General features: G+C 46.3%; 1 long non-coding RNA gene across 1 annotated transcript in view; it reads right to left on the bottom strand.

Moving 5' to 3' along the window:
* The window catches only part of LOC121094027, a 165,854-nt gene that overhangs the window by 118,233 nt on the left and 27,434 nt on the right, over window positions 1-20,187 (bottom strand). The window contains exons 11-18 of the long non-coding RNA XR_005829715.1: window positions 16,789-16,933; window positions 16,370-16,488; window positions 15,462-15,589; window positions 13,191-13,298; window positions 12,913-12,959; window positions 12,630-12,792; window positions 11,388-11,668; window positions 4,670-4,853 (exon numbers count right to left, since the gene is read on the bottom strand). This is a non-coding gene — a long non-coding RNA (uncharacterized LOC121094027). The remainder of the gene's footprint in view (window positions 1-4,669; window positions 4,854-11,387; window positions 11,669-12,629; window positions 12,793-12,912; window positions 12,960-13,190; window positions 13,299-15,461; window positions 15,590-16,369; window positions 16,489-16,788; window positions 16,934-20,187) is intronic.

Genomic DNA, 20,187 nt, shown 5'->3' with positions numbered 1-20,187 from the left:
GTACCAGCCTGACTGCCTTCAAGGCACGTCACGGGCCTCAGCGGGGAGCCCCTCGCTCAACGGGCATTAATGGATTCGGAGAGAGAAGACTGGCTTGATTTGTCGTTGCTCCCTCCAAACCAGCTTCACCCCTCACTCCAAAGGCAAATAAACAGGAGCTGGGCTAAATACATCACTTCAACCCTGCTAAGCTCCTGCCAAGCCCTTGCCCTCCACTGACATCCCTGGATCTAGGAGGTTTCTCAGGAAAAACTCCATGTTGGCTATTTTTCACCCTAGCATACAGCCACACTGGGCTCAGCCCCTTGCTCCAAGGTGGGGAAGCATGCATCTCCCTGTGTGTATAATTGTGCATGTATATAGGTCAGCACCAGCTCGTGGGTCCGGTGGAGACATATATGCATTTTTTCTTGCATCCTTAGGCAAGCTGGAAAATGTCACTTACTCGCTAGGCAATCACTAAACACGTTGTTGCCCTAAGTGACCACCTGCTCTGTGTATGCAGCTCTGCGGCTGTGGGAGAGGGCTGCAAGCACATGTCTGTAAGAGTGAGAACAGGTTTCTCATTTTATACATTGCTTGATTATTTTTGCTGGTTTTTCTTCTTTAAAGGCACACAGAGTGATTTAGAACCCAGAACTGGGGCAAACGCCCCTACTCACGTACTCATCCCTACTCTCATCTGTGCCTCTGCAGTATCCCCTCACCTCCCTTTTTATTTTAACCCTCAAGGAAACCCCTGTCTGCTACCTGGCTTCCTAACAGCAGCACCATAAAGCTTTTATTTGAAGTGAGGCTGATGCCCGAGCAAAACCCACTGAGCAGAGAAATGCCTGCAGAGAGCTGAGAAGCTGTTGCACATCCTGAAGGCAAAGTCCTGACCAAGCAGGTAGTAGGGGTTCCCTGTGTAGCCCATATCTGCATGCAGAAGGAGTTGCATACGTGTCAGAGGAACTGCTTTTTCTTAGTCCTGGCTCCTCCATCCTTGGGGAGGAACATGAGCATCTGGCACAGAAGTTAAGTTCACAGGTGTCTGCTGCTGAATCCCATGCTAATTAAAATGTGGGCTGGGGGAGCAGACTCGCAGCACCATTTGAACCAAGCACCCTACAGCAAACACAGCACCACGTTGCAGCCGGAGGACACAGCGAGTCCTTCGTGACCGGTGCGCAGAGGCAAGGGGAGAAAGATGAAAGGGATGAGTCGAAATGGAGGAAAGGAGCAGGGAGACTACATAAACCTGAAGCTCTCCAGGAAGGCAGAGGGCAGCCAAAGATACTTCAAAAGCATCTTCTATCTCCTAGCAACAGGTGCCAGCAAAAAGCCAAGGGAGATGGCCAGAAGATAGTCTTGGTTGAGGAAATAGGGGCTTTGCCAAGTCTCACCCCAAGAGACTCCCATCCCTCCCCTCCTTGGGCTCCTTACAGACACCAACACCACTGCCCTCACCCCAGCCATGCTGCTTTTTGCCCCGCATGGCCCAGGTAAGAAGTTTGGGTGTTTTCAGCCCTGCTCAGAGCACCTCTTTTGCTCTCTCCCCTGTAGGATCTACCCCACTTAACTCAGGGCAATAAGGCCACAATTTGGGCCATAGGCATACACGGGTGACCAAGCAGCTTGGTAGCTAAAAGGGGGACCCCAATATTATGCATAGGATGGTGCTTAGCTGGGAGGGAGCTCTCTGCCCCTCAGGGTCTTCCACTGCTCAGTATTTTGGGCTCCATCTGCTTCCCTGCAAGCATACTCATCTGCAAGTAGCAAAGAGGGCAATATTTACAGAGCCCAAAGCATCTGGCACCAAGACGTTTTAACCCATCAGTAAATGGCTGAAGAACACCATGCTCAGTCCTTTTAAAGACATTAAGGGGGAAAAAAAAACCCTCCTGCATCTACAGGAAAAAAACTGCCCTCCCCTATTGCTGTATCAATTACAGAAGATGCATTAAAAGGTTTTAGTAATGATTTCTTGTCAATAATCTGGATCATCAAGTCTCAGTGTCCTTATTCAAACTCTCCTGGGAGCAAGATGTCCCAGCAATAAGGGACACACCACAGATCCAACAGCAAAGGCAGAGGAAAGATAATAGAAAAGAGATACTGGGCAGAGAAAAAAAGATCAGAGACAGCAATCTGTACAAACACAGACAGATCACGAGTTTAAAGGAAGGTGATTCTTCACTCTATGCCTATACAAATGATTTCCTTGCCTCTGTGGCTCCCCCCTCCCCTCTCCTCTGATGATTTGAAGGCTTTGGGAGCTGCAGTAAGTGTGACTGGTTTTCTGTGAGAGTCAGCCAAAGATTTAAGCAGGCAGGAGGAAAGCACTCTCTTTTTCCATCAGTGTTCAATAGAAAGATGGGGGGCGGCGGTGGAGAAAAAGAGAGAGAGGGAGAAGAAAAGTCAGGAGAGAGTCCAAGGTGGGAATCATTAAAAGAAAACACAACCAAGAACATAAAAAAAAACAGAGAGATGGAGTGGAAAAATACACTCAGGCAATCTTTCCGGCTCTGAGCCACCCTCCGACACTTTTCAGGTATGTAAGGTCTTAACGCAGAGATTAATCTGCAAACTGCTGAGCCAGAGGTGGGGAGACTGGCCTGGGAGGATCCTTCTCCACACCAGGCAAGATCTTCTGATAATCCCCAGTAGAAAGCTAAGGAGGAAAGCTGGCCAACACATTTGCTTAGCCCTTGGGTGATAAAGAGGGGGGAGCGGAGGGCTGCTGCCGGTTATGATAAGGCTGCTCTATGAATGCTGATTATCAGCCTGGCCCTGGCTTGCTAATCCAGATCTCTGGGTCCATAACCCTTTGCCTGACCCCATAAAGCCCTCATATGGGGCCGGGGTTGTATAAGGCAGGCACTTGTGATATGGGTGTTTTCTGACACATCCAGGCTTGCTCGCTAGTCTGGTTTCCTAAGGAAACAGGGTACACACAGTCACAACATCCATCTGTCTGTCCCTTAGCTAACCATTTCCAAACCTGTCAGTCTATTATAATTACATCCAAAAAGAACGGAAGAGATCCCCTCCAAAAAAACCACTGGGTACTACAAATGTCATCTTCCCTGGTGAAAGCACATAGGGGAGGCATATTTCTGATTCAGGGGAATAGCCAGCAACTGAGAATTTCTCCCTTGTTAAACTCCAGAGAAACCACACGGGAACCCTATGATGAGCCCAACCACAAGTGAAAGGCAGGCTTTTTAGTCTTCCAGATCATGGGATGGCTTATTTTCATTACATATGGAAAATTCAATAGGGTGGAATAGAAGAAGCTATTCTTGATGCAATCAAAACTCACCCTCAGACACATGACATTGCAGAAACACATTTTTTCTGTCCTTCCTGTGCTCCAATGACATTCCCAGCTCACAGGAACAGGAATATTGTGGGATGAGGGCTTGGCTGATTATTTTTTCTTCTTTCCAAGACCTTAATCTTTCTTTGCCTCCAAACATTGCCTGGAGCCCATCCAAAGCTTTCCAGGAGCACAGCATCTTGAGTGTGCATGCCTTGCAGCTTTTCCATTCTTCTTGATGTTATAAAACTGTCTTGTAAAAGCAAAATTAAAGGCTTGAGTGCTGGCCACAAAGCCCTTACCATGGACATGTTTTCTGTTGTATGCAACTCCAGACAGAGGGAGGGGGGTGGAAGAGGGAAGAGAGCTTTATGCACTGAACTTCTTTATAAATCTACTGAAGGTATTTCAGCACTTCCCAACATTCCTCTATAAAATCCACTCAGCTACATTTACAAATTATAAAATTAGTTTTATGTGCAGGGTCCAGCTAATGGCGCAGCTAAATCTAGGAAGCAGGAAGATGTGATGCTTCTCCCTTCTTCACGGTGGAATTTATTTTGCAGCATCCCTGCACAGGGAGCAGCACCCATCCTGGGGTAGAAGATCTTCCCCCCCAAGCCAAAGCTTTCAAAGGTCAAAAGAGATCTGACCAGTAACTGGAGAGTTTTGGAGAAGCCACGTCTGTGGGTAGCAAATAGAACTGGATGGCTCAGAGGAACATTTGTGGTCCACAAAGATGAAGTGGTTCTGATAAATCAGGGAATGCAAACCCAGAGAATTTAAATCCCATGTAAGACAATTTACACATATGGGACAGAGGGAGAGGGGTGCAATACTGAGAATTTTCAAGGAGGAAAAGGACAGTTTTCATTACTCTCCTTATTTTTGCAAAACAGGTATATGCCTCACTCTGTGCTTTCAGCAGACTGTGCTGGTGGTGGTAACCAGCTAACTGCATCCGAACAGTACAGAGGTGCTTTTTGTTATGCACCTAGGACATAAGATACCTGGCAGCTGTATTACATGTACTTGGTACCCTGCCACGCTGTTCAGAGAAACACTGGCCAGCACCAACCTAGCCTGCAGTTGTCTCCCATTTCTTGGCTACAGCATAAGGCACTACCCAACACAGTTCTCTGCAAGAGTGCTAGAGGATCCACTACAGAGACAGGACCTGCTTAAATATTAATTCAGCACAGCAAAACTGCCAGGAAGGGGAGTAATACACATCAGCCCCTCCCACACAGGGTCAGCATCTCTCCTGCCCAGCTCTGTGCTACATTCCTGCTCACATCCCTGCCCCGGTCCCTCTCCAGACTCCCCAGGCATTACACTGGGTGCAGAAAGACTCTTGATGTCACTTACCCAGTCCATGGGGATGCTGTCTGCTTCCCCATGGCAGCCCAGCAGTCCAGGCCTGTGAGGAGGGATCTTATGGCAGAGCAAGGTCACCTCCTGATGTGTTTGGCCACTTGCTAATCCTCACAGTGCTGGGGATCAATGTTGCAGGGGAGGAGGGACAAAACCACAGCAGTTCCCCCAGTTAATGCTGGAAGAAGAAACAAAAGCTAATCAGCTGCAAGCACAGGGGAAATGAAGGGAACAAGCTTCTTCAAGGCAAGTTCTCAGCTTTAGTCCTTTGCTCCCTTTCAAAAAAAAAAATAATTTCCCTCTGTAGCGTATTAATCACCACAAGTCAGCCTCAGGAAGAGTTATCCATGGAGCTAGGCAGGGACTACAAGGACACTGTGTTATAGCAGGATTATTTACTTTTATAACCTTTACAGAAACAAGAGATAACTACATTAGAAAAACTTGCTTGCACACAACAGCAGTGACCGTCTGATTCATTCCTGCACCCTCCCTTTTGTGCACATGTGCCGAAAGAGCTGATGCTCTGGTTGCCACCATGAAAGACTCACAAACTAGTAGTGCCACCATGCAGGGGCAGCTTGGAAGGCAGCCAGATTTGTAGGGTGGCTTTTTAGCGGGTTTGCCTTTCAGAGGACCAGGGGGTACCTGTCTCCCACCCCACTGGGAGTGGTATTCAAGGGCTCACCCAGGGTTGCCCTGTGCCCCAGGGATGTGTGTGACATTCCAGGGCAGCACAAGACAAAGTGGCTTGGTGCAGCCAGACCCTCAGAGCCTCCCCATTGCTCCCATTGGGTTTTCCTCTCCAGCAGGCATCAGCCACCAGCAGAAAGCCTCCTGAGGAGCTCTTGGCCACAAGCTTTCCAATGGCTCAGGTCACTGCATGCCAAGAGCAAGCCTGCAACGAACTAAGGGCCCTCCCCTAACAACCACCCCTATCTGACCCGCAGCTCCAAGTATGATGCATCCCTTGAGCAAATGAATGAATAAGCTTTCTTGAGCACTGCCCTCTTCCTCTTCTCCCTGCCCTTGAATGCAGATACACAGATGAACTTAGCTCTGTGTGTGGTATTTATCCCCCTGGGCACTGGGACCATGCCCAGAGGCCAAGTGCCCAGGAGCAACTATTGCACCTCTCTGCGTTTTGGGCAAGGCGTTGTAAATTTCTAGAAAATTCATCAGCAACAATCATGCCAGCAGTGGCTTCGCCCCTGCAGTCTGCCCGGTGCAGTTTGGAACCTCTTCAAAAAAAATCAAAAGGCACGTGAGGAAAACAAAACAGTTACGTCCTGTCTCTCCTGTGATGAGCCAAACCTCGAAGCAAAAGTGCTCTTACACCCCTGATCTCCGTTTGCCCCTAAATCTGTGTCTTGCACCCTCCAGAGCAGTCTCCTATTTCTGTAGAGCTCTGTGGGCAACATCCTGATCGACAGACATATAAAGAATTATTTGTTTACAAGATAAGAGCCACAAAATGCAAATCAAACCCCCCAAATAGTGCAAGATCAAACAGGGTCCATATCTACCCTTTCAAAGACATCCAGACTGCAAAGCTTGCTATAAGCAATGGTTTTGTTTGGAACATTAAATATGATACTAAAAGCATCTTCTGTGGAAAAACAACATGTATATGAGCTTGTTTATGTTATAACTTTAATCTCTCCAATAACAGGTCTTTAAAGCTTATTTTAAGCTGAAAAAAACAATACTGAATAATGAATCCAGGTATATTGGGTTTGCATGGCCAGGTTTCGGTAGCAGGGGGGAGGGGAGCTACAGGGGTGGCATCTGTGATAAGCTGTTAGAAGCTTCCCCTGTGCCCAATGGAGCCAATGCCAGCCGGCTCCAAGGCGGACCTGCTGCTGGCCAAGGCTGAACCCGTCAGCGACGGTGGGAGCACCTCTGGGATAAGAAGGAAGGTGGGGGGGAAATGGCAAATTCAGCTGGAAAGAGGAGTAGCAATATGTGAGAGCAACAACCCTGCAGACACCCAGGTCAGAGAGGGAGGGCAGGAGATGCTCCAGGTGCCGGAGCAGAGATTCCTCTGCAGCCCATGATGAAGCCCACGGTGAGGCAGTCTACGCTCCTCAGCCTGTGGAGCAGATCTCCACCTGCAGCCCATGTAGGACCCCGCAGTGGAGCAGGTGGATGCCCAGAGGAGGCTGTGACCCCATAGGCAGCCCGCGCTGGAGCAGCTCCTGGCAGGAGCTGTGGCCCCATGGGAAGAGGAGCCCGGGCTGGGGCAGGTTTGCTGGCTGGGCTGGGGACCCCGTGGGGGGGACACGCTGGAGTCGGCCGTTCCTGAAGGACTGCACCTCGTGGGAGGGACCCACGCTGGAGCAGTGTGTGAAGAACTGCAGCCCGTGGGAAGGGCTCACATTGGAGCAGTTTGTGGAGAACTGTCTCCCATGGGAGGGCCCCAGGCTAGAGCAGGGGCAGAGTGTGAGGAGGAAGGAGCAGCAGAGACACATGTGATGGACTGACCACAGCCCCCATTCCCTGTCCCTCTGCACTGCTGGAGGGGAGGAGGGACAGAAAATCAGAAGTGAAGTTAAGCCCAGGAAGAAGGGAGGGGTAGGGAGAAAGCGTTTTTAAGGTTTAGTTTTATTTCTCGTTATTCTGCTCTGACTTGGTTGGTAATAAATTATACTAATTTTCCCCAAGTCGAATTTGTTTTGCCTGTGACGGATATTGCTGAGTGATCTCCCTGTCCTTATTTCAACCCACAAGACTTTCATTGTATTTTCTCTCCCCTGCCCAGCTGAGGAAGGGAGTGATGGGGCAGCTTTGGTGGGCACCTGGCATCCAGCCAGGGTCAGCCCACCACACAAGGCCTTAAGAAGGTGATGAGTTGCAGAGAGTATACTCCTGATTTAATTAAAGTCTTAAACGTACTCTAAGAAACAAAATGCATCCACCCGTCAATATGATGAAAAGACTGCAACCTCCCTCAAACTCACCTGGCCACCTCATTAACCTTCTGGTTGGGAAAGTGAGGAAAAACACATTCCTCTCTCACTTAGTTCTTCAAACCAGCATTTTCCATGGAAGCATGAGCCATTTTGCTGCCCCTGGGACACACTGACAGGAGCCATACCTGCACAGTGAGCAGGGAGGAGGCTTCAAAGCCTTCTCACAGCAGGGGTGAGGCAAAGTGCACGTCCCTCGTACCTGTTCTGCAGCTCAGGCCACATGTCACCTCCCCTCCAGCTGGCCTTCCTCCAGCAGCCTCTGTGGCATCCAGTTTTCTGGTGTCCCTTGCCACGCAAAAAGGGATCCAAGATAGCTCCCAAGATAGCTCCAGGCTCTGCCACGCTGGCAGGAGTTATTTTCAGGCACTCCTGTACTCGGACAGCCTGGGGACTGCTCAGATGTCACTCCCATTTCTCCTGGCTTGCACTGATGGCTTACTCTCCCATTTTCAGAGCAGCAAAAATTCAAGTCACACTTCATGAGCACATCCTGCACCTCAACGGATGGTCACTGCATGGAGCATCTGTGCAAGCATCTGAGAGCCAGATGGGATGGACACTTGAGACGGGAGGACTTCCCCAGCTGGACCTCACCCACAGGCCTGCCGGTACACCAGCAGACCACAGGTTTAAGTGATCTCCATGAAGGAGTCTTTGAGCATTGCTGGTTCAGGGGGAGAGATGGCCTGACTCCCCTGAAAGGAGAGAAGCTAAAGGGATTTAAGTACGTAGTCATCATTAGGCATGCAAGTAATGTTTTCCCAAATCAGAGCCTGGGTCACCAAATGAAAAAAGCAAATATTTGCTAGAATGAAAATGTCACATGTGTGGCAGCTTTCCTTTCGCCTTGGTTTTTTTTTGTTCACAGGAGCTTCAACCAGTTAATAACCATGTAATACATGGATATTTTTTTCTTTCTTGGTCAGGGAGGTGGGGTCATTCTGAGGCAGTTCAAAAAAAGTTTTGCTTACTTCTTCCTAAACAAAATTTAAAGCAAGAAGAAAATGGGGGAAAAAGATTCAATGGGGAATATGGCCAAACATTTATTGGTTTTTTTAAGTTAGCATTAACTTCATTTTGGCTCCGAACATTGCTTCAAAAAGTAGAAGTCAAAACATCTCATTTCAAAAACACACAAAGAAGTGGTTTGGTCTTTTTTAAATTGCTACTTCCTGTTATAAATTTTTGTTGAGTTCAAAACAAATCATTTCAGCTGACCTGAAACCCTATTTTTCAACAAATACATATACGTACACTTTAAAAAAACAATAAAACAGACTAGTTCTTTAGCCTGTATTTGTGCAAAACCACTAATTTTTAGGTTTTGGCCTTCTGCTAAAGATAATCACACTGAACAAATGATTCTTCTCACAGGTATATCAAAAAGGTTGATGGAAAGAACAAGAAAATAAGATGGTGTATCAGAAAAGGAAAAATATAAAGTGTGTATAGATACAAACAACTAGAAATGTTTATAGAAACAGAGCACCAGCATCAACACTTGAATGCTTGCGTTACCCAACCCTTTTTTGCATTTAGGTTTCACATCTCATGGCAAAAGCCTCAAATTAAGGAGCCTAATTTTGTCTGGAAAAGCTTGGAGTGACCTCAAGAACAAGTGCTCTTTGCTTGGAGCCGGTGTTTGTTTCTTTCTCGCCAAGAGGAGCATTAGTCCCCTGGGTAACCCAGCTCAAAGGCCTAGGGGACGGCTGCTTCATTTCCTCATTAAATAATTCTGACTCATGAACACATCAGAAAACTTGCATTGTGGCCTTTGACAGTTTACCTCTATAAAGGCGAAGTTTGTCGAAGAAATCATTTTCTGCAAATCATTCACACGGCATTAGTCATGTTTGTCCCTTTCTCCCAGCCTCACAGAGACGGCTCCAGTAATTTGTATTATTTTCATTGCCTTCCCCTGTACCCTCATCTATCTTGACCGAGTGAACTTGCAACTTTATCTCATCTCCCTGCAGCAGCAGATCAAGACAGAACTGCTTGTCCTGGCCAAGAGGAATGGGTTTAAATACAATTTTCATCTTTTTCTCTTGCAGACAACCTAAATGCCACTAATACCCCAGTCCAGGCTGACTCTTGGCCTTCAGAGGGGTCTGACCAACAAGGAATAATAACCATAAGGACACGACTGGAAGGTCAAACCTTACTGATTTTATTTACCTCCATTGCTTTTATGTGTATAACTCTGACTGGCCTCTCCTTTCCTTCTGATTTTTTCTTAAACTGGCCAAACCACCTATGGGCATCTCTCATGCCCACACATCTCTAAGCCACATGCAAAGCAGAGCACTGAAAAAAAGATGAATATGATAAAGATGCTTTTGAAGGTAATCTTAAAGTTGCTCAGCCTTGCACACTTCTGGGCCCATGAGCACATACCTTCTTGGGTTACATCCTGGGGTGAGAAACCAGTTTTTGAGGAACTTTTCCATGCAAGAGAGAAATGTCCTGAACATCTGATATTTCCTCCCCCACCTCCAAATCCTGGCATATTTCTAGAAGATCTGTACATTTATATCTGGCTGCTTAGCAGAGAAATGCTCTTTCTCAGCCATCTCCACTGTATAATTTCTTCTGACATAAATATGAATTAAGGTTATGGCCCAGTATGATCTTCCCAGGAAAAAGTGTAGATTACGTCGATATGACCCATTAAAGCAATCTTAAATACCCACTGATGGTTCATTATTGCAAGTTACTTTCCTTCCTGATGTAGAATTTATTCAATATATTGGAGAAAAAAAAAAAAAGTCTCCAGGAAGGCACTGCCTATGCATTAATAAAAAGGGACAGCGCAAGGGATGGGCTTGACAAGTTGGAAGAGAAGTCTCCATTTACCCAACCCCGCTGGATGAATCAAAATACCCCTCCTGAAGGGCAAATAGGCCAAAGGGAGAACTTTAATTAGAAAACTTCAGGAGCAAGGACATCCTTATCCCATGCAGCAACAGATCATGCTGTGTGAAATATGAGAAGACATGGATAAAATATTGTGCCTGCCTGAAAATGCTCAGGAACCCAAGAAATCTGAGGGCTAATTCATCTCTTGTTGTGTGTTGAAAATATAGCAGCCTGCATAGCACTGTATCTGGGAGCGGTGGGTAATCCTATGGGATCACCCACAGGGGCTGTATCAGGTGATGCAGGTCAGAGGATACCTGGTTGCAGAAAGGACCAGTGCTCCTGCACCCCAGTGGTGAAGGGACTTCCCAGATACAAGCAGCCAGTGGCTTATACACGGCTCATATGTGACATCAGATGTCACCACCTCATTAGCTAGTAGGTTTTGTGGCTGCTTTTTTTAGTTTCTTTACCCCACTGCAAGGCAAGAAACAGCACATTGATTCACAAGTTGGATTTAGGTGCAGAAAAGGGGGTGAAGGGCTCCCCAAAGTATTGCCGCTCAGCTCCTTCCCCATCCCCTGTGCAGAGAGCAGTGACAGAAGACAACTGCAAGGCTCTTCCAGCTCAGGGGAGATGGGATTTCATGAGCCCTAAAAAAACCTTCTCTCTTCCTTTATTTTACTTTTTGCTTCTGCAACCTGAATCTGAGCTTAAATATTTTGCTGTGAGTCAAGTCTAGAGGGATTTTTTTTTTTCTTTGCACCTATACGATTCAATTAAAAAAACTAAGAAAACCTGTGTGGAGAAAAGAGAAGCTTGTGCTATGGAAAGAAAAACTGCTCAAACCCAAAGGTGAGAGAACACATACGTACACTTACCGGCTTCTCTCCCTTGCAAACAGCACAGTGCCGAAGACACACACCCCAGAGTTGATTGCCAGCAGTCAGCCCTGAGCTGGGCCTGCTCACCATCCTACAAACAGTCCGGCTGACAGCTGATTTCAGCTAACCTCCAGTTCGTGCCGCCGTGCACGCAGGAGCCCTCGGTGCCCAGCACAGCCATGGAAACCAGTGCAGGGAAGAAAGGAGGGAGCTGCAAGCTTGCCACTGGGTCCTGTCACAGCGCAAAGTCCTGAGGCATCGCAGGGGTTCAGCAAACCCTAAAGGGCCAAGAAGAGTTGGGCACTGAGCTCAGGGAATTGAAAGTGCCCTGCACCCTCCCACACCCCCTCCACCTCCTCTGCCTTCAACTGGGAAGGGCAAGACAGCAAACAGCGCTGCCAGCTCAGCACAGGATCATGCTCTGTTCACAGTCTGGCACATCGCCTCGCCCATTGCAGCAGGTTTATGGTCCCCTACACTCCCAGGATGCATAGACCTCCCAAGAGATAAACCCCTTTTCCAAGCATCCATGCCTCCATAGGGTTAGGAGTGAGAGACGCTGCCAGAGCCTTTTCCAGGTTGCTATGGAGCCTGCGCTACCCAAACCCTCCCCTAACAGGATGGCCCTTGCACACCAAAAACCTGTCCCAAAGAGCCAAGAGGCTCCTGTGGGTAGCTCTCACACTACAAATAGCAGAGGGTCCCTGAGGAACAGCACCCTGAATCACTTAGAGAAGGCCAGGCAGTCTGCGCACTGCAGTTGCAAGGTGAGATGTGGTGCATCTTCCATTCTGTTACTTCATAGCACTGACAAACCATAAAATATTAACACCAGGAAATACAGAGTTCTCTTTAGAGAGATTGATTTGCAAAGGTTGGGAGTGGGTCTTTTGCCATGAAGAACAGGTCATGCAAGAATTCTTCAGCATCAGGCAGAGGGTTTTGTGCCAGGGAGCAAGGATTGCCTTCTCTCTCCTCACCCTACGGGTTCCTGCTTGCAGGGGCTTTGCATGGTGCCTGCTCCGAGGCTTCACAGGCTCCCAGAACATCTTGAGTTGGAGAGGCCTCAGGATGTCATCTCCTCCCACCAGCCCAAAGCAGCTGCTCCTCTGCAGGCCAGTTTGCCAACACCTCCCTTAAAATGACACCCCATGCTGTCACACTCCTCCCCAGCATCACCCACCAGGAAATGGGGAACACTTGCCCAGGCAAAAGAGCCAGGACCAAACTGAAGCCTACCTTTTTTCCCCAAAAATTTCCAGTTGCATCAGCTTCTTTATTTGATCCAACTTCCTTTCAATTTTCTGTATTCTTCATGCATCTCATTAATGATTCAGTTCATTAATATTTTTGGAGCAGAATTCTCTTCCCATCTACAAAGTGGCTGTGCCAATTCTTAGCCCTAATTTTAAACAACATATTTTGTTTAAGCTTTCTGCAGAGAAAACAGCTTGAGACCAAAGACTTTTCTGTCTCTTCACAAGACAATTATTCAGAACGTTATCAGCAAATCTTAACGCACCTTCATCTGCGAGGATTCCTCCCAACACTGCTACACAGTCCACCCACCTATAGATGTGCACAGCACTAGAATCAATACATGTTAATTAAGCTGTAACCCACTCCAATTAAAATTATAGGATCTGAAGGACAGACATTTATTTTTGTCAGTAAATTAATTTAAGCATTCATTAATTTTAACTTTAATTTTTAAATTATATATCACTTTAATGATAAATAATTCCTCTCATTACAGAGAAAACATATGGAAGAGAAAGATAAAATAGGAGAGACTTGGACCCAGCGAGGAATATGTTCTCCGGCACTTCCTTCTCTTTCGGCACATCAGCAACCCCATTCATGTCAGCAAACTGGGCTCCTTTGAAAATTTGGCTGGCGAGTGCAGTGCTGAAATAAGAACAGAGATTCTTTGAGTATCTCACCTCCTTCTCTGCTGGGAACATGAAAGCTCGGCTGTGAAATCTCAGTGTTTTAGAATAGCAGAAACTTTGTGCATGCTACCAAAATAAACACTTTTCTATGGAAATAAAAATATTACCATGTTAACGTTTTTTGGGTTTTTTTAATTTATACAGAAAAGGGCAGGTTGTTTTACAAGCTTAACCCTTTCTGCACATATCCCAGGCAGGGAGCAGTGATTTTTAAAGTGAGGTTTGTGCAGTGTCCTGCACTCAGAGTTAAACCTTCCCTGGCTTGGGTATGGCAGTGAATTAACTATGGAGCAGACCAGCAATATTTGGGGCCTTCTTTTCCCAGCACATGCTGCATGGCAAACAATCTGGTCTGGTCCAAAAAGGGGTTTAACCCTCAATATCTTCTTCCAAAGGGACTGCCCAAAAGCTTACCTATCAGTGTCCGTCACATATGTGCCGTGAATTTTCTCTGCTTCACCTCAGTGCAAAACTAAGCAAACATCACAAAGTCTTTTTATGAAGCAGAACGCAAGAGTGACTGGCATCCTAAAACGCTCCCTCTGAGATCACAAGCTCTTCACCCCGCCAAGCACATCCACACAGCACTTCCCGGAGCTGGGATGCTGTATAAATAGCAGCACTGCATACTGAGACTCCTCCACAGACGTACCGTACCCTGCCTGGGACCTGTCAAATGCCAAAAATCAAAATAGATTAACTGAATAAATTATTCAATGGAGAGTGCCTTTACTCCTCAAGCACTGTGCTGGACCGGTAAGAATTGATCAGCTTCACAGCCAATGGTGACAAACAAATAGCAAAACAAAATTGTTCAATGAATAGACTATCTGACAAAAAAAAGAGCTAGAAAAGCATCAGCTCTCAACCTCCGGGGAGCTTCAGGCCTGCAGTGCAATTAAGAGTCTCTTCTTACCATATTTCTTCCCCTGAAACAGCTACTTTGCCCTCTTCCCAGCCTGGCTTTGCAGCTATTATCACAAAACGTTGCTGCTGCATTTTGGGGAGACAGGGAAAGAGTCCCTCTCTGAGCCCTGTTGCAGAAGGCTCAGTCCAAGCATGATGCACAGGCACTGTTCATACAGACACCTCTCTGCAGCCTTTTATCTAAGACAGTAGCACCAAAACAGGGAAGAGTCAGTAGCACAGCCTGGCCAGAACTCCACAGAGAAGCCAGGACTCCTAAAAGCCAGACAAGTCATGACTACTCATACAGACATCAAGCAGAGCAGAGCATCCCAGCCTTCTCAGAGGCAAAATTCACTACTTCTTCCAGCTCCTCTGCCTCTTGACATCTCCCATCTTGCACTGTGTCACCCTCACACAGTGCCAAAATTAACTGTACTCCCTCCTCAAGATCCACACCTTCCCTCCCCGTGAAGAACCACCCTTAGCAGGGTGGCTTTGCTGAAACCAAAGGGATTTCTCCTGCAAGAAGAAGCTCTGTTGCCTGCATTTCCACATACGAGTATAAAAGCAAGCAGGAGATAACCCAGTGCTTTGAGCAGATGGAGAGGCAGACCAGCAGCTTGCAAAACCTCTTTAGCAAGAACATGCGGGACCTATGTAACTGAGAAGGTTCAGTCGAAAGTGGAATATGGCAGTGAAAGAGAAACTATGAAAAATATTACTTTATCAGTAATCTTCTGTTTACTTAACTACTGCAGATATTTGAGCATTTAAAAAAAAGCCTCCCCATTTATCTATTAGCTTGTCTTCCATCCAGCTGTGCTGCTGAATTCCCATATTTACGACATCAGTGCATGTTGCTATAGAGATAATTAATTAATGCAACATAACAAAGTCAGCAGTTTTACTACTTTGCAGGTTAACACAGGACTGGAAATAGAGTGGGGAGGATAAAATAACTTTAATCTAAAAAGCGGTATTTTTAACAATCCTCCAAGCACTGAAAGAGAGAGTTGGGCCTGAAAATCATTTCCACAGTACATGAAATGTATTTCATTTGGTATAATCACTGTCATCAGAAGCCCAGAGAAGAATGAGAAAAACAGCAATGAAGATGAAGGTTCAGCTGAAGAATTGCAGTTGCAGGAAAGAGTTCCCCGAGCACCCAACTAAACGCTTCCTCTCAACCTGGCAAAAACGCATCACTCACCAGGTATTTGGCCAAAGATGCTACAAGCTGTGATGTCCTAGTGGCTCATCCCAGCTGCAGAGAGCCTTTTTCAAGAGTCCTCCAATGCTGGCCACCCCAAAATTCATCTTCTCAAGAGTATCTGTCTTCTATGGAAGAGACAACGAAGGATGGTTAAGAACAGCTCCTCCTTGTGGGACCTTCTGACCAAGTTCCTGATGAGAAGGGGGTTGACACAACTTCTTTGCATCCCAGAAGACAATGGCCTTCCCAGCTGCTCATCAAAGCAAGATTTTCCTGCCTGTCACAGGTGGGACACACGAGGAGGCAGGAGGTGAGACCAGACACTTTCACCTCTCTCATATGTAGCTGCCTCCTGACAGTCAGGTTGACATTTACAGCTGACAAGGACATCAGTGACTTGTCAGCATGTCCAAACAAGACAACTCTTTGATGAGAGCTATAACTCCACCCAAGAGCTTTCCTTCCTATCAAGAATGAGGAAAAAAAAAACAAACAAAAAAACCACCCAGAAAACAACAAAAAAAAAAACCCACAAAACCCAAGGATGCTGTGGAGCATTCAAGTAGGTGCCACACTTGCAGTTTGATCTAACTCCACCCATTTGTTAATTTAGAAAATTAAAATCAATCCTCTTTTCATTTGAGGTCTTATTTTATTATTATGCTAATTAGAATCTTTTTATATACTTTTCAGTTCAGGGTCTCTGCCTTTGGAGGTTAAAAAGAAGAAAGTAGCACAGATGAAATCAGGTCACCTAACCCTCAGGATGCTACCATTCCTCAGCAAAGGTTGCCCTGCACGCATTGAAGCAAAGGGGAAAATGCTTTAAGAGAAAGACACATGCAGAATAAATGAGTAAAAGACTGGGTTTTGGGACAAAAGTGACATCATCCAGCAATGTTTACCTTCCATAACCATGAAGGCTTTGTCATGTTGTGGTATTTTCATGGCAAGCTTCAGGGTCGTGCCATAACTGAAGAAACCTACACTTCTCAGAGAACTGCCCAGTGAAAAAACAACCAACCTATTTATTAAAAAAGTGAAAAATATCATTTAGAAAAATCAGAAGGCCAGAATAGTTGCCTAATTTATAAGCCATGTCCACAAGGCACTGCTTCAATAAAAGCACAAAAAAGTGTGCAGCTTTTAGGTTTCATTCATGTACAACACAGCTGAGGAAAATTAGGAAAAAAAAATCCCAAGTATTAAATGCATTATGATCTGTTTGGAGACCTCAGCATCAGCTACCAATTCTTTACAGGCTCAGCTACTTTCAATAGGATAAATTGCATGGAGTCACTAAAATCCAGAGCTTACTGCATACTGTCTGCAGCAGAGACAGTTTCTCTGTTCCCAAGTCATAGCTGTTTTCCCGGCAGGCTGCTGCTTTGACCTGTTCCAAGACTTCTCCGTGTCTGTCTGTAACATGCTCCCTGAGGAGATGGGTCCACCTTAAGGGGTCAGTTTAGCTGCAGAAAGAGAGTGGCAGTAGTCTGTTAGACAATTTTCATGAGACAATTTGAATGGCAATATCCAAGCCACCAAAATATTTGCTTGATCCACACCAGACCCAGAACAAAACCCTCTTGCAACAACCAGCTGCTGCAGCATTGGTTTATAACTGGAATAAAGAGAGAACATACTTTCCCTAAACCCAGATGACAACCCAATCCAGATAGCAGAGGCAAGAAATCATTTATGGTGAGAGTAACAATGGGCAATTTAGCTTGATTATGTCCTTGCAGATCTTCCTATTTATAACGGTTTGCATTATTTTGAATGCAAAATGGTTTTTTTCCTGTGCATTAGCTCTCGCAACCAAAAGTTGTCATTAGCTCCTGATTAAAAAAGGCTTTAAATAAAGAGTGGAACCAAGCCCAAACAAAGAAGTGCTGCTGCATCCCAGTCTTGTTGTATCAGACTGACTGCTGCAAATGTCAGTTTTATTTACTGTTTGGAGTCCACTAAGCTTTTCTCTTGCAGAAGAGGTAGAACCAGTAATACTGGGCCAGATGGGAGAAAATAACAACAGAGGAGAAGAGAAAAGGTAAATAAATAAGCAGACATGGGGCCCATGTGTCCAGGAGGATCCTAGTAGCTCATACTAGCAACATGCATGCAAGTTTGCCCACAGATGCAGCAAACAAATTACATAACATTCACTAGTGAGAGCCTGACCTTTTCCATCTTCCCCCCAGCAGAAATGAAGCTCCGACAGGGACCAAAAAGAGGTTTAGAAATAGCAAAGATAATAAAGTCAGTCATCAGAAGCACAGAAAACTGAAGGGAAAAGACAGGCAGGTGAAAGGACAACCTCAAGAAAACCTGAAATATTGCAAGTCATCCTCTATTGCCAAAATACCATGAGACATAAACTATCCCACTAAAATAATGGCAGTGGAGGGTGTAACCAGGTGAGGCTGGGAGCTCCCTTTTGATGCTGAGAAGGAGCCTGCTCTGCTTTATACATTAAACGGCTCATTTTGGCACACATTTGCTGCGTATTTTTTAGCGGAACAGAACTCCCCTCTAGCAAGGTGCAGGCAGACACTAAACAAGATTACTTCGAATTTTGCAGTCTTGATGGCATCCAGACCACAGGGAATAGCACTGATTATTTCAAGTCGCAGGTTCCTAACCCCAGTGGAAGCTGAGCCACAGCCTTTAGGGTTGCACTGCATAGCCACCGATTCCTCTGGCTAATGGAGAACCTAAGCCAACACTGAGCTGATCAACCACATCAGCACAGGGCACTGCCTGGGTTATTTAGACCCAGCTTAATTAGCCAGGATGAACACCACTGGGAGATGACATAGCAGGACCTGAGCACAGGGTGACACTCTGCTCTACAGATGCACCAGCTTGGTTGGTTCAGTCTGCAGCGGGTATCAGTTTTATAGATGCACCTTTTAGTCAAAATGACGGGAAAGGGGACAGAGGAAGGCACCCTCCACCCTGCGCCTTTCCTGACTGTACATATAGCACACTGCCTTTGCCAGGCACGCTAAGGGCTTGCTGGTGAGCAAAAGCGCTGTTCAGAGGAGCTCACAACTGCTCTCTCAAACCTCACATCCGAGTCCATGCTAATGCACTGCTCCAGATTGCCTTCCATCCCAAACAGCACAGGTACTCAACCCTTGTCCAACCCTCGAGAGCAGGAAAAGCTAACTTCAATAAATGCAAAGCATTTCTATTTGATTCCATCTTTTAAATGCAACACTTAATTAACTCTGCTGGGGCTTCTTTCACTCTAACTGCTTGTGTTTCCATGTCACCAAGGTTAGGAAAACACTTTCTCCCTTTGCACAGAGGGGCCCTGCCTTTCCCTCCCTGCTTCATGCTGGTATTACATTAACCAGACTGTGCCTTCAGGCACACAGAGCCCAGCCCCGAACAGAAAGAGCTTCTCCTTCAGAAACCTGTGACCAGCTGGTAGTTTTTCTACTGCTCTGGCTGACCCTTACTTGGATTCCATCCCAGTACCCTGGCAGGGCTCTGGTACTTGAGTAGAAGAGGAGAAACCAAGCTGTCACCCCACTAGATGCAACATTTAGAGTCAGTAATGCTAAACTCTCCAAAAAGAGAGAAAAAAAAGCAAAGGTGGGGGAGGAGGGAGAACAACCGAAACCAGATGTTTCCAAGCAGCTGGCATCTCTGTTTCTCCCAAGATGCTGATGAACGCAAACTCTGCGGCTTGACAGACCCCCATCGGCCACCCTCTTCCTGTTAACAGAGAATTCAAATCAGCTCTGGTGGATTTAATCATTTTCTCCTCTTAAATAATAAACCAGGGGGAGGAAAGGAAAAGGATTTATTCATGTCACTAACTGTCAAAAAAATGTTTACTGTGCTAAAATAATCTGGGCTCTTGAACTGTGGGAAGGAAAAAAAAAAAAAAAAAAGTGAAAAAAACCACCCAGGCAAGAGGGAATTGTAAGAACACCAGTTCTTCACATGAGGAGCATGGACATGCCCACATAGGCATTGATATGGGACATACATGAGGTCTTCCAGCAGACATTCACAGGGAAATGTAGCGAACACAGAGCAGTGAGGAAAGTGTGGGGAGTGCCTTGGTTACCTTAGCTCAGCTGTTTGAGCAGAGCTCTGTTTTTCAGACAGAGCTGAGAACACTCATTTTTTAAGCAGAGCCCTGTGGGACTCACACCAAACCCCAACACTAGCTCAACAGTTTGTACAGCAGCTCCCCCCAGCCCTGGCCTGCTGCCCTCCGCAGTAGCTGACCAGCATCTCCAAAACTCCTCAGAAAGGAAAAAAAGACATCAGAAGCAGGACTGCGAGGCGCTCCTGCCAGAGAAAGGTCACGGGATGCAGCAGGCCCTACAAGTAACAGCAAAAATTCAATGTACCAGGAAAACCAAAGACTTTGGAGCATTACTGAAACACATTTCCAGCTGCGTCACACAAGGCATGAACTGCAAAGCAAATGCCTTGTAACAGGGCATGTGAAGGGCCCATAACACAAATGTTTAAGTTAACTGGCAGAGCCCGTCAAGGACTATTAATCACAAAGTTACAGATTAACTTCCAGCTCAGGAAGCCCTGAACCTGCAAAATGCCCCAGACTGGGAGGGAGCAAGACAAAGGCACAGGATCTTTCTCAGGCATGTCATCAAATCTTGCCTCTCACTGGAGACCCACCAGTGAACTCAGCATGGCCAGTGTTTTCTGCCTGCTGTAGATAAAATGGCTAATGTCCATA

Source organism: Falco naumanni, chromosome 9 (assembly GCF_017639655.2).
Source record: "Falco naumanni isolate bFalNau1 chromosome 9, bFalNau1.pat, whole genome shotgun sequence".
In the NCBI taxonomy this organism is placed as follows: Eukaryota; Metazoa; Chordata; class Aves; order Falconiformes; family Falconidae; genus Falco; species Falco naumanni.
Note: the sequence above shows the minus strand (reverse complement) of the source record. Positions and strands in the feature narration are given on the sequence as shown.